Source organism: Corvus brachyrhynchos, unplaced genomic scaffold, assembly GCF_000691975.1.
Source record: "Corvus brachyrhynchos isolate BGI_N302 unplaced genomic scaffold, ASM69197v1 scaffold26, whole genome shotgun sequence".
In the NCBI taxonomy this organism is placed as follows: domain Eukaryota; kingdom Metazoa; phylum Chordata; class Aves; order Passeriformes; family Corvidae; genus Corvus; species Corvus brachyrhynchos.
In genome coordinates, this window is record NW_008239324.1 from 3478898 (window position 1) to 3492791 (window position 13894).

The following is a 13894-nucleotide window of genomic DNA, read 5'->3' on the forward strand; positions in this document are numbered from 1 at the left end:
CTCCAGTGCTGCTGCAGCTCCAGGGAAACACCTACAGTCTAGTTTGCCACTTTGTAAAAGTCTCAACAGTGCAAGACAAACAAATTTAATAGGAGAAATACCAATGGATTATAACCCTGAGGAACTTTCTGTGTAAATGTGGCATTGAGATACCACAGAGGGCATGGAGGGAAACATCAGCAACAGCTCCTGTGTGACTGACCACACCTACACCACCCCCTGGGAGGAGAGGGGAGAAACAGGGTCTGTCTCCACACCCCTGTCCTAAAGGCAGGTGTTTATGGAGGAGCTGATGTGAATTGTACAAGTGCTCTTATTGTTTATTGCAAACTGATTTTAAAGGACAAGCTGGTGCTCTTTCACGTCTAGCCAGAAGTCTATACATGGATTTCTGCATGTGCTGGAAAAACCCTCCTTGTGAAGCATTTTTCAACCTTGAAAAAATACAGGGATCAGTTTTGTAAAGGCAAGACAAAAACATTTGCATCCTTTGCAAAAGCCTTTCTCTAATAATGTTGTCTTTCAGCATTTCTATAGAACACTTAAGCAAATCTTAATAATTTTTTCCCTGTTTTGTATTTGCACTACTTTGTTACTACTCCTAGATAAAATAATGCATTAAAATAAGACTGTATTAATGATACAGTGCTGGGGAAATATATCTGAATCTAGTGTTGAAGAAATACATTGTACATGAAAAAATGAACAGACCCCTTGACAAAAAAATTAAAATGAAATAAAAAAATCAGCACGTTAATGAATAATTTAAGTTGCAATTTCTTCTCCCTCCCTCTGACAACTCTGCATCTCTTTACACCCATTTGGTAGAAATCATAATAAAATTAATACAAGTTATTCTTAGTCAGGCCTATAGGTGATATTGAGCATGTGGCAATGCATATTAAAAAAAAACTTGATATACTATAAAAACCCCATCCCTACAAAAAGGTGACATAGTCCTTTAAAAATAGCTCTTCCAATCCATTGTGCAAAGACACTGACAAAGATTGACAGCTTTTAGAAAGGTGTAATGTTCCCAAGCCAACTGCTAGCACAGCTCAACAAGATAAAGATCAGTAATTCGATCCAGAGGAGAAGGCTAAATGTTAGAGGTTAAGCTGCTATGTTCCTACTACTAATCAAGCTTCAACACCTTATTTTAGCATCATCAGACCTCAATAAGGAAATGGTGAATTATTAAAGCTCCAGCATCCTGGTACACATTGATGCTCTTCTGAGAAGCTGTGGCTTAAAACATGCTGGCTGTCGTCTTAATTGACACGTGCTGGATCTTTCTGACTAGGTACTGGTGTGCTATTTTTTCTTTCTTTTGCTTGGATACTGGTAATTTAAGGTTAAGATACTTTTAAGGTGCAGTATGCTGCTCTAATGAGGACTTAATGGAGTGGAACAGTGATCGTTTGTACAAACTACACTGGACAGACACCCACTGCATATCAAAACCGAGACACTACAGATCCTGACAGTGAGCTTACTTTTGTCCCAGCCTCCATCAGCACATTTTTAACCCGGTTCCCTAATGAAATGAGGCTCAGGTGGCTGTGCTCTGCACCAGATCTCTTCTCCCCTGATGGCTTTCAAACTCTCTAGCCAATGTCAGCCAAATCTGACTGACGGTAAAGTCCTACAAGGGAAAATCAGGGCAAGGAGCAAGATCTTCAATAGTTGGCTCCTCTGTCTGACAGTGGACACTGTGATGGGTCTCTGAAGAAATTTTTCCTTCCTGTAAAAGAATTCAGCTGAGAAACTTGATTTTGAATGCTATGGAAGCTGTTATTTTTTGTGTAGAGTTGAGAAAAGAGTTTAAGTTAGACTTCATAAATACTTTCAAAAATTCACTATTAGCAAAAGTGCTTTGATTTATTTCAGGGGATGTTGCTTCTATGTATATTATACCATAAGAACCAGAGAGGTTTGAGGGCCAAATTCTGCTTTCATTTCCCACAAAATGCTCCATTTGAAGAAGACAGGTCAAGTTTCCAGGTTAGTTTTACATAAGAAAAGGGATACACAGAGCTGTCAGAACTGCTTCAGTTGCTCCCTCTGAGCCTGTGAGATGTGCTGCTTGCAGGGACAGTTTCCTTCACTGTGCTCAGGGCATCTAACAGGTCTGTTTGTATTTATTATCAGCCAAATTTCCAGCCAACTTTAGGCTGAGTGTCATTATATTTAATGCAGGGACATAAATTCCATCGATGCTCTAATTTATACTAATGGTAAGTAAAAGAGTTAATCCAGAATTACACTGAGCAGTGCCCACTAATATGCCTAAAATATCCAGTGTGATCATTACTAGTCACAACCCTCCGAAGCTATTTCCTGGCATCTGCACTCCCCAGGGGCAGATACCCACAGCATTAGTCAAGCCAGGCACTCCTGCTGCTACTGCATCTCCAAAAAATACTGCTCTTAGAAAGAGACAATGATGATGTCTGTTTTATTTGCAGTCACACTCACGTGATAAACAGCCCAGGGTTTTTTGCCACCAATAAATGGGAATTTTGTCCCAGATATATTTGCAGTACCTTTGGCGTAAACACTCTATTTATTTATTTAATAATGTTCTTTCCCAGTTTTCCATGTTTAAAGTGACTTTTTTGAGGGGCCAGTCTGCATTTTGGGAATTTTAGCTCACAAAAAACAGTATTCTTCCCCAGCTCAGTAAATATAGTTCTTAGCTGATTGCTTCAGTGCTAATTCCATCACTATGACATCCCATCCATGTATGAGATTCAAAGAGCAGCCTAGCAGGGTTATGCTAAAGGAAATACAGGGAAGTCTGCAATTATTGCACAGATTGGTGTGATAGAAATGCAGCCTCTTTGTCCTTGCAAGAATCTTTTGACACCAAAAAAAAAAAAAAATCACACAAAATGTTCCCATTTCACAAATGAGTCCTCCTGGCATTTTCTATTCGTTCCTGTAAAATTACTGACAACTATACACATTTCTATAATATTACTTCAATCTGCATCACTAGGAAAACCTAAGAGCTTATTAAAGAGATTTATTCTTTCAGTCTTCAAGGTGTAAAGCAGTTTCTTACAAATGTGCCCCATCAGCTTGATGCATGTCTGTGGAAAGGGGACTCTGGCTTAAAGAGGTTTTAAGCGAGCCATGTTCACTGCATTGCCAGGGTGGTGAGCAGGAGGCACTGGGGCAATTCCCATCCAGCAGCACATTTGCCATTTAATTCCTTAACAAATGCAGAGGCTTTAGAGACACCTTGTAACTCCACAGAAACCTGGGTACTCACTCTGTGACTGTTGCCGTGCCATCCATCTGCTGTTGTCACTTTTGACCTGCACGTGCATCAATCCAGAAGCTGTCTCTGGTGGTGGCTGAAGCAGAGGGCTTTGGCTTTTGTAGTTAACACCACCAGTCACCTCATTTTTGGTTGCTTAGATTTCTCAGGGGTTTTTTTTTATCTATTTAATTTACAGATAAAAAAAGAGATGGGAATATAATCAAGTAGAGCTTGTATTTCCAAGCAAGGACAGTCATTTCTCTTCCAGTAAGACCAAGTCCCACTATATTGACAATGCCATGAAGAAATTAGTGGGACTCAGCAGAAGGAATGCTAGCAATATTGGTCCTGAAATGGCAGCTTGTGATGCACAGGAGAAATAGTCATTTTGTGGAGTTGTTCTCTTCCTTCTGCTCTCACAGCAAAAGCAACGAAAAAAACCAACACATACAGAAGCCAAGGATCTCTCAGCATTTTAGAATTTAATTATATTGTATATTTTTTGCGTTTTATTTGAAATCTAGAATGCATTCTGCGTTGGCAGTCTGAGGAGAGCTCGTCAGTAATTTAGCAGGCTGTAAAACCCGTTGTAGCTGGAGGTGTTGATTGCAGAAGGGCTCCAGTGCCCAGTCCCTGAACAGAACAGCGACTGCAGGCAGTTTGCAAGTGTGTGGTGTAACAGAGGCCTGAACATGCTCCAGCATCTATCCAGGACCTGTGAATCTCCTTAGCAGGCTGGAAATTTGTACCAGCAGCAAGCCCAGGGCAGCCAGTTTGGGCTGTGTGAGCTGCACAGTGCCTGGTGCTTCTGACAGGGAGGAGCTAAAAATGTGTTCGCATTGCTGAATGGTTTAAGGTTTTTAATCAGTCTTGGAGTTCATAAAGCAGAACTAGATTATCTTGACTATGTTGCCACCTAGAAATTTTCTCTCTGCAAACACCTTATCTTCTAGTCTGCATTACCAGGCAGGGAGAAGCCCCTGGCTCCTGCCATCACTGCCCACCTCCCAGCCCTGATTTTCCTCTCCCAAAGTGGCTTTTGGAGCTGTTCCAGACAACAGCCCTTGGCTTAGAGGATTCACAGGGGGAGGGTGGGGTTTTGTACATAGCACATAAATCTGTTTGTCAGCTCCGTGTCTGGACTCAGTTTTTCCCCAGAAGTGCCTGCAAGTACATCCATGTGTATTTGTGTACAATTGTGAGTACAGACATAGGTGCTTTGAAATCCTGCTCCTAACTGCAGGTTTGCCAGCCAGGTGGGTACTATAGCTCACAGGGGAAGGTCAACAATGAATACTCCCAGCCTGAGTGGAATCCATCGCCTGGGAGGGGAAATTATCCCAGCCTCACACCCTTGTTGTTTCCTGACCTTGCTTGGGCATTACAGCATTGCAGGAGCAAGTTGAAAATTATCAAAAGATGAAGCTCTCCTCAACTTTACCTGAGTTTAGTGGTGGTGTGGGAAGAGGGAACAGCAGGGTCTGGGGGATATTGTTCCTGGGTTAAGTTTCCCTCAGTCTTCCCAGCCCTAACAACAGTGACAGTATTTTTAAAAGTAACAGCTTCTCTCTCTGCTAAAAAGCAAACTCTGCTCTGGTTGCATCTCTTTTCTGGGCATGTGGAGCTGTAAAGTGAGGAAGCTCAGCCTGGGAAATAGACTGACTTGAGCTCTTTCCAAGTAACGCAGGCAAAGCTGGTAGCGGCAACATGACACTGTCAACAAATTGACAATTCACATTCCCTCATGTGGTGTCAAACAGACACTGCTGCACTTCCCTGTACTCGCTCCAAACGGGTCCCCCTGGGCTGCGGCAGCACGCAGCAGCTTCACCACTGGAACAGCCAGCAATGGCAGGGCAGCTGCCAGCTCCAGCAAACCCCACGCACCCCGAGAGGGGATCCTATTTGTTCAGCTCACGGGGTCTTAGCAAAATATTAGTAGAACCTATGAAACAGCATCATCTCTGACTGCCTCAGCAGCCCCCGGCAAACCTGGTCAGAGAAGGAGCTGCAGAATGTCACTGGAAGGGATGGATCCTTGCTCTGCTCTTCCCAAAGCTTTGATACAAGAAGGAGATAGTTTTTGCTCAGGAAAAGGCTGCATTTGGGGCTTATAAAGCCATGGTGGAGAGGTAATCAGTCTCTCCTGGTGATACTGGCAGAGTAGAACCAGAGGTGGGATGAAAAATGCGTCTCCAATCTCACTGTTGGAGCCTTTTCCCACCTTTCTGAAGGATGTTAAGCTTTGCAGGGTTTATCTCCAAATTCAGTCATGGGAGCTGCCCTCCTGTTTTTGAAGCAGGGTGAGTGTGCCTTGGCCATGTAGCTCCTGTGGGCAGGCAGAGCCCTCACACCCTGTTACAGTTAAAAATGGGGATGGTTTGAAAGTGTCACCCCTAAAGGAGAGAAAATGCCTCGCCTGCAGGTGCCCGGTGTGACCCCGAGGCTCCTGCACAGGGCAGGTTCTCCAGGGGAATTAAGGTGGTTGCAGCCTCCTCTTCTATGGATCCATGAGTCCTGTAATGGAGGTACAATTGGCTCCTGAATTGGACAGTCTAATTTTCTAGTTTTTCAGAGTTACAGAGTAGTCCCTTGCAGGTACCTGTTTGATACAGAGGCTGCTCCTCACTTCTGAAAACCACGCCAAATGCAGAAGTCTAACTCAACATTACAGTTGTTAAAATGCTTGTCTTTTCCTTCTCTGAGAAACAAATTTGTGCCATTACAGCTGTATCCATCATACCCCTCTCCCATTCATTTTCTGCCAATGCTTAACCCGAGGAGTTTGACAGAGGAAGTGAAACACAAGAGCAGTCACCAGTGGTGATGATCTGTCCCCGAAGCCTGATTCAGTGAATTGAACTCATCCATTCAGGGAACAGAAGCATTCAATAAGACATGTGGGCCCATCTTTTAAGGTATTTAGGTCCTTAACTATTAATGTTTCCAGTGTCTGCTAGGTGTTCAGGCACTTTCAAGAGCAGGATCTGCCTGGTCCATGAAAAACTGCTTGCTCTGGAACATTCAAGCTAACTTTTGTGGAAAAGCTTACCTCTGCACTTACATTGTGATCAATGATGTGGGTTAGGATTAATTTCAACTAATTTTGGCCATGGAAAAACCAAGTGTCCCACTTAAGCTGCTCGCCTGGGCTATCTCTACAGCAAAGGAGAGCAGGATCCCTAGAGGATGAACCAACTCACCTAATGCCAACATCAACCTTTGGGATTGGGTGAGTTGTCTTCTTGCTGCCCTAAGAAAACCTAGGAAAGCAGTTTAGGTAAACACCAAACTTTTAGGTGACTAAGGCGAGGTGAAATAAATCCCTCTCACTGCAAGTACTTTTAGGTAATGAATAATTTCAGGGTATTTTAATTTGCTTGCAGACACTTCAAGAACCGAAAATGAGGTAAAATTAGTCATGTGGTTAATTCATTATGTATAATTCCCCTAGCTAGAATCAGGGCAGAAACCTGCCCAATAAGTCTAACCTCATGACTCCCACTGACATTTTTACAATTTAAAGAAAGCAGAAAACTCCCCCAAATTGGCTTTTCACCTAGTCCCATGAACCAATTTCATGTCCAAGATTAAAAGACCTGAGCTTGTATGAAGGTTTGAACCAGAACTTTTGCTGTTTATGGTAATGCAGACAATCTTACTCTTAATGAATAATCTGAAATAATCAGAAAAGTATATCAGGAACACACATCTGAAACACACACATCCAAAACCCCATCCATCCAGGATAGGTTGTTTATAAAACTTGCTGAAAGGTGTTGAAATAAATTCGTAAGAGGTAATCTTATCAAGAGAAAGTGAAGGAGGGGGCAGAAATCTTTTATTGCCAATCCAACTTCAACTTCTTAGAGACAAGCAACCAGTCTCTTGTTCTGGGAGGTGAAGTTCACTCAAAAATATTTTCCACATGTACACAGCAATTGCCTACAAAATGTGCCTGCTGGGTTTGGTACAACACACCAGCACCTGTTGGTCTCTTGGAGGCACTGGCAGAGCTGTTTCCGCCACACTCTGCCTCCCTTCCCTGCACTGGGGGTTTGGAGATGCTGTGGGTGACCTTCATCCTTGCTGAGTACTGAACCACAGTCCAGACATATCCCAAATGAAGAGCTTGATATTCAGAGGAGCCCAAATTCTGGCTGGATCCCACAGATGGCAGCTGGGAGCCTCTTGCCCGTGCTGCTGTATCCTGTGGCACTGGTGACCCTTCTGTGTGTGGGCAGCCACCCTCTTCCAGGGTGCTTAAAAATACACCACAAAACCTCCCTTGGTTTTGAACCTGTGTGTCTCCATTGATGAAGCACCCCCTTGGTCCCTGACCTGGGGTCAATGACTTTAAAGGACATTAACTAGCATTGACTGAGAGATTTGCTAAAGGTCAGGGCTTGAATAATTCAAGGCCCATAAAGATTTCACTAAAGTTGAGGCCCTCTGGGCAAGTATCTAGTTCACGTGGGCAGGGTATCCATATGTCCCTGACAAATGGGGATGGTGCTGCTCACACAAGTGGTCTGGGGAGGCTTGTCTGGGATCTGTATATCTCTGCTTTATGATCTTGCAAGATGGAGTTCTAGGGCAAAGTGAGATGACCAAAGAGAGTGGCACGAGAGAAGGAGAGTTTGTTTTGTTGGCAGAAACCCGTGTGCACTTTTTCCATCCAACTTCTTCAGCTGTAATGATCTCTGCAGTTCACACAGTGTCCCATCTCTGCTGAGCACCCTTTGGTTGGAGCCAGCAGCATGATGGCCAAACTGCTTCTTTCTGCACTAAGGAACTTCAGAACATGTTGTTCCTGGTCCCAACAAAAACATATCCCCAAGATGCAACAGGATAATTCCACAGTCAGTGTTTAACTTGTATTGAGAGCACGCCTTAGTGGGTGGGATGTTCTGCCTAGTGTCACCCTGTTCCTCTGAATGGAGCACAGCAGTGACTGGAGGAGGTATTCTGAGCTCTGTACTAAAATCCAGTCTGAAAATACCATTGAGATGGAGCATGTGTGTCTTGGAAGAGCCTGTTACTTCATCCCCTTAAGAAAAGACTATTGACTTTAGGGAGTTACAGGCCAGGACTTAAACATTCAACAGATCTGGGTGACACCAAAACCACCCTACATTATTGTCTAGCTCCTATCTGGGGCTCCTGCACTGGGGCACATCTGTCCCAGTGGTGCTGAGTCCTTGGGTTACCCTGGAGTTCAGGCAGCTGCCAAATGGGCTTTTGCACAGACAGGGAAAAGGCAGAGGTCCTGGAGCAAGGCAGACAAAGAGGATGCTTCCTCCTGAGCTGGAAGATCTTCACAGCAGCCCATGCCTGTTCCAAAGGTTTCTCAAAAAACTGGAGGAAAAAAATTGCTGGTTAGGACAGGCTTGTGAGTTTTACAGGCACTGTGTCTTGTCCTGCAGCCACTCTCCTCCCCTTATGTGCAGCATCTCTGCATGAAGGGTATCCCATGCAGGGTAGGGCTGGGTCTGACAGGCACAGCCTGGAGACCTGTTTGGGAGAGCAGGTTGTGAGAAAGCTGTGGGTTAGGATGTGTCTGAAGGTGAAGGAGGTCTGCACTGTCAGATGCAGAGGTGAAATGTGTCAATATTTTACCTTTCTTTGGTGGATGTGACTGGTGAGAGGCTTTTCTGTGTCTACTTTAGGCTTTTCTAGTTCACCGTATGATACAAGCTCAGCCCAACAATGCATGGAAATAGATCTACAGGCTTCAATGAGGCTACTCCTATGAGTAAGAGCTACTTAAATGAGTAATTGTTAGCAGTCTTTGTGTCTCTGTTATTTTAACTTTGAGTAATTCAGGAATGACTGTAGACGTATCCGTATGATGACAGTTCTTTCAATGTTTTCATTCAAAGCTCTTCTGAAAAACAGGTGATGCTGTCTAAAAAGGGCATTTTATAAATGAACCAGACAGTCATTTGAAATTGTGTTTCCTTTGTTTGCTGTTAATAACAAAAGCATATCTCTTTATTTGAAATTTCTCCTTTCTTTTTTTTTCCTCTGCTGGAGCACAGAAAGCATTCACAGGGCTTTGTGCCGGGGCTGGGGCTGGAGCTAGCTCCAGCACCAGCTGGTCATAAAGCTACAAACACGGATCTATATGCTTTAAAAATCAAGAGAATTGCCTAGACAATCATTGAAATGGCATTTGGTCAAGTCCATGTTAAAAAAATATTTTGAAAGTTTGACCTGGTGTTATAGGGACTTTTTTTTTCAATTCTTCTAAGACTAATCCCAGTTTACCTTTTTTTTCTTTTCTTTTCTTTTTTTTTTCCCCTTCAGGTTCAACCCCTTTTATCACACTAAAGTGCCAATCAATATTGTGAGATAGATGTTACATCTTAGGTTTTTATAACATTACTTGTCCCAGAAGGGATACTGTATCTTTAAGGAAATGGACCCGATATCCTGTTTCTGAAGGATTAAAACACTTTAAAGAGACAGAAGAGGCTGTAAACCCCTATCATATTCTTATTCTCTCTTCATTATCTTGTCCAGTATCTATCCCTGCTGAGTAAATCTGGTTGTGTGTTTCTCCAAAGTGGTCATAAGAAGAAATTTATTTACTTCTCTTTGCACTGGAGGGGCATTACTGGGTTTCAAGGCTCTCCGAAGTAATAAAGATTTTGCAGTGTGTGCAGAAGGAGCAGAAATTCAGAACTTCTTTTCCCCCTCTGAGGTCGTTTGGCCAGCCTAAAGGGGAGACACTTCTCATTTTCTGACAGGCTTTATTTCCGTAAGATTTTCCAATTAGCAGGAAAAGGTCACACTAATGTTAGTGCTGTGTGGAGGAAGGGGGATCCAACTATGCAAACAGAGATCTCCTTGAAAGGACAATATAAAAATACCATATTTTCCTTCATTTCTTCATTAAAGCTGGGAGGGGAGAGGTGTGGAAGTGGGCACTGCCTGACGTGTGTGTTTGCCAGAGGGGCAGGGACGGCTCCCTCTGGCCTGGGATCAGCACTTTCACTCCGTTTCTGGACCTCACTTTTCTCTGTAACAGCAAATTGCATTCACCCCCCTGTCTGTGTGTTTTTCCACCTGGGTGGAAATCAGGCAGCCCGGCAGATTTCCACCCTGCTGGGGCGAGGGGCAAGGAGACAACAAGCACAGAGCGCGGTTTTCCTCTTGCTCCCGATTGATTCTGGAGAGGAATTGCGGGTGGGGTTTATTTTGGATGGTTGGTTTGGGGATTTTTAATCAAGCTGAGCTGAAAGCAAACAACGCTGACTGCAGGCTTTCCCCTCTCTCTGCTCTTTGAGCCCTGCTAGAAGCATCTCTCTGTAGCTCTCCTGGCAGCTTTTGTTTTCCATGCCGGCTGCGCGTCCCCACGCACGTGCATGCCAAAAGCACAGGAACTTTTTCCAGCGAGGTGAAGAGCCGGGAGGTGTCAGGACTTGCTCACACTCAGCTTTCAAAGAAGCCTCACATTCTTCCTCCTCGCAGGCAAGCATCTGTCTCTATTTTTATAGCCCGGGAACAGCCGTGGCCCCAACTTGTGCCCCTTTCTCCACGGAGGGGCCGTAGCATTTAAATTTGGCTACGGGCATGGGGAGAGGCAGGTGCACAAGTCTGGAATCTCTCTGCAGGCATTGAAGTGGTCCAGCTCCTCCCCAGCATATTTCCTCCTTAAACACATAACTGGCTTTGCAGCCAGGGAGCTGGAAACCATCTCAGGAGTCAATTTGGGCTTGAAGGTGTTGTATTAGGGCAAACAGAGCAGAGTTCCTACTGACACTCCTAGGCAGACAATTGTTGCCAGGAGAGGTCCATGGGAGATAAGAAAACTGTTAATTTTAGGCTGTAACTTGCTGAACAGCACACATGCACACATATACATGTGTGTATGTGTGTGTGTGTGTATATATATATATCTATATAGTCACCAGAGAATTATTTCACAGGAAATTAAATATTTGCAGCTCTCCCACACCATTTCATATCTTGCCAATTCCCATAACCCCCTTTTCAGATCACCAATCCCTGCTGGAGCCCAGAAACTGTCTATCATAACCAGAAGTTTATACACTGGGAAACATTTCTGCACCAAATTCTTCACCGGAGTAAGTTGGCAGGATGCCACCAAAGTCAGAGCCGTTGCAGTGATTTACACCAGCTGCAGATCCAGCCCAGAGAAATGTGAACAACTCAGTGAGCTTTGTGCATCAGGGAGTTACATGGCAAGTCCCTGAGATAGTAAAAGCTAAAATATCCTGATCTCCCAAGGAGCTGATCTGAATAGTATTTTTTTCATCCGCATTAAGCAGTAGGCTTAGGCTGCACCATGGAAATCATCCCTTCCTTTTGTTGAAAAGTGATGTTTTATCTTCACTGAGTTTCCACTCTGACATTTATACCGAATGACAATTAACTTTCCTTTCCCATTAATCAAAAGTAATTCTCTTTCTGACAGCGTTTGGCGCTTTTGTCTGGGCGTGTGTGTAACTCTGCAGCCCTTCACATGGAGGGACTCTGTATTTTCGCAGGGGGACAGGGATCTCCCATGTGATTTCCCTATAAGAAAAGCCACTGCAGGAGGGCAGTTTGTGGGGTTGGGTGAGACAGGGACTCATGGGGAAGCACTGAGAGCAGGACTTGAGCTGGGTGGGAGCATGGGGAAGGATGGTGGCTCCCCAGGAGCACGGAAATCCAGCACTGCTGGCTTCCAGGGAGCAGCTTGCACTCACAGAAAACAGCAGTGGAGCAGGGAGACAAAGCAGATTCCCTTCACTGCCTTCCCCTTTCCCAGCAGAGCCATGGAGCAGCTGTCAGGCGTTTTTCCCACCTGCACCTTCCCCTTGTTCGGGTACCTGCCATGTCTCTCTTCCAGCCCTCTCCTCAGGGACCAACCAGCTTTAGTCCTAGTCACAGGAATCTGGGTAATAAATCCCTTTTAGTTGTGGTTTGCAGGGTCTGGTGCTCCTCCAGATCCCCTGCAGAAACACAAGAAGATCTCTTGCTCGTGCTGGAGTGGGTGGCAGTGCTCCCATTTGCTTTAGTGGCACAGGATCAGACTTCACAGGGGATTTCTAGTGAACTATTTCAGCTGGGAATTAACCAGGGTCATATTTGGAAGAGAAAAAAAGAAGAGAATGTTTTCTTTTAGTTTAAATATGAAGCAGCAATGTTGCTTGATTTTTTTAAGTAGATGTAAAAGAGAGAAAAGGTGAGAAACCTCTTTTTTTAACAGATTTTATGCAATGTCTGAGTGTATGATGCATCAGTGAAACCAAGAAAATTGCATAAATGTTTTAACCTTAGAAATATAAATTAACTTTCATAATAGCCCTCAAAATAGCCCTGTCTACTGCAGCACAGTTTGGAGAGGCGTAAGCTGACGTGCAGGGATGCTCCATGAGTCACTAATTGAGTCAAGTGCAGAACCTCAAACCCTCATTACCAGAGTTGCCTGTAGGTTTGTTTGCATCTTGAGGTAAACTGAAAACCTGTGAAAAAACTCGCAGAAGTGCTTGTGATCAGTGAAGCTGAGATTACTGTTCTGATTTCAATATTCTGTTCATATGCTGGAATTCATCCAGCCACCTTCCAAAAACGTCTACCTTCTCACTGATTCGATAAACCAGAAATTTAAACCCCAAAGGTGTTTGTTTAGGGAATGCATTCCTAGAGACTGGCACTCACTCTTGGTCTTGGTTTTCAAATTTGTTCTACTTACCTTTCATGTACACTAGCAGCATGTTGTCAACACTTGGTTTGCAGGGATGTTCAGGAAAATGAACGTTGGGTAAAGAGTTGGAATTTGTTGCGTGGCTGTGGTGATTTGTGATAAGTGGCTGTGCTTTGGAGATAGATAAATTTAATAAACACTCAGGGGATATAAAATAAATCAATCCCTACTGTTTATAGGATAAGACATGGTGCTTAATAACATTAATGCTGTTGTACAGAGTAGTCAAGAGCATGTCAACATCCTGTTTTTATCTAGACCATAGGAACTCACGGGTATTAGAGAGCACACATTTAGCACCAGATGTAGCTGTAGGGTAACCCCAAGCCATAATAACTGAATGCCATTCAGTCCTTGGATGGCTGGATCTGGCAGTCAGTGCCTGGTGGAACTGGTGCCTTCCTGAGCTTTCAGGTATGAGTTTGCATTTTTACTTTCCTCTCCAAAATTCAGCTGTTTGTAAAGCTTAAACCTTGGCGTGTCCACCTGCTCAGCTGGCTCAGGCCATGGCTCCCCTGCAGGGCATGGCCAGAGCCCCACGCTGAGCTACATCCGACCCAGGACTTGATGGGACATTGTTATTTAGCTGAGCTGGTGGTTAATAAAAACAAAGCCAGACCAGATGTCGAAACCTGCTGGAGAACCTGGATTGTTTCAAAGATTTGACAGCTTGTGGGGCTGTGAGAATCCCTCTGCTGCAGGACTACCCCAATCCTCTTTTGTTGTGTGTAAGGCAGCTTCAAAAAGGCATTTGACATCTTCAAGTTGTTAAAGCTATGCAATGATGCACTCTTTTCTTTTTAATACAAGTGAATGTTTTAAAGAACATTTTTCAGAATTCAGAGAACATATCAAAACCAATGGAGGGCATATGTGTAATGACATTTTAAAAATCAAGCAGATAATTC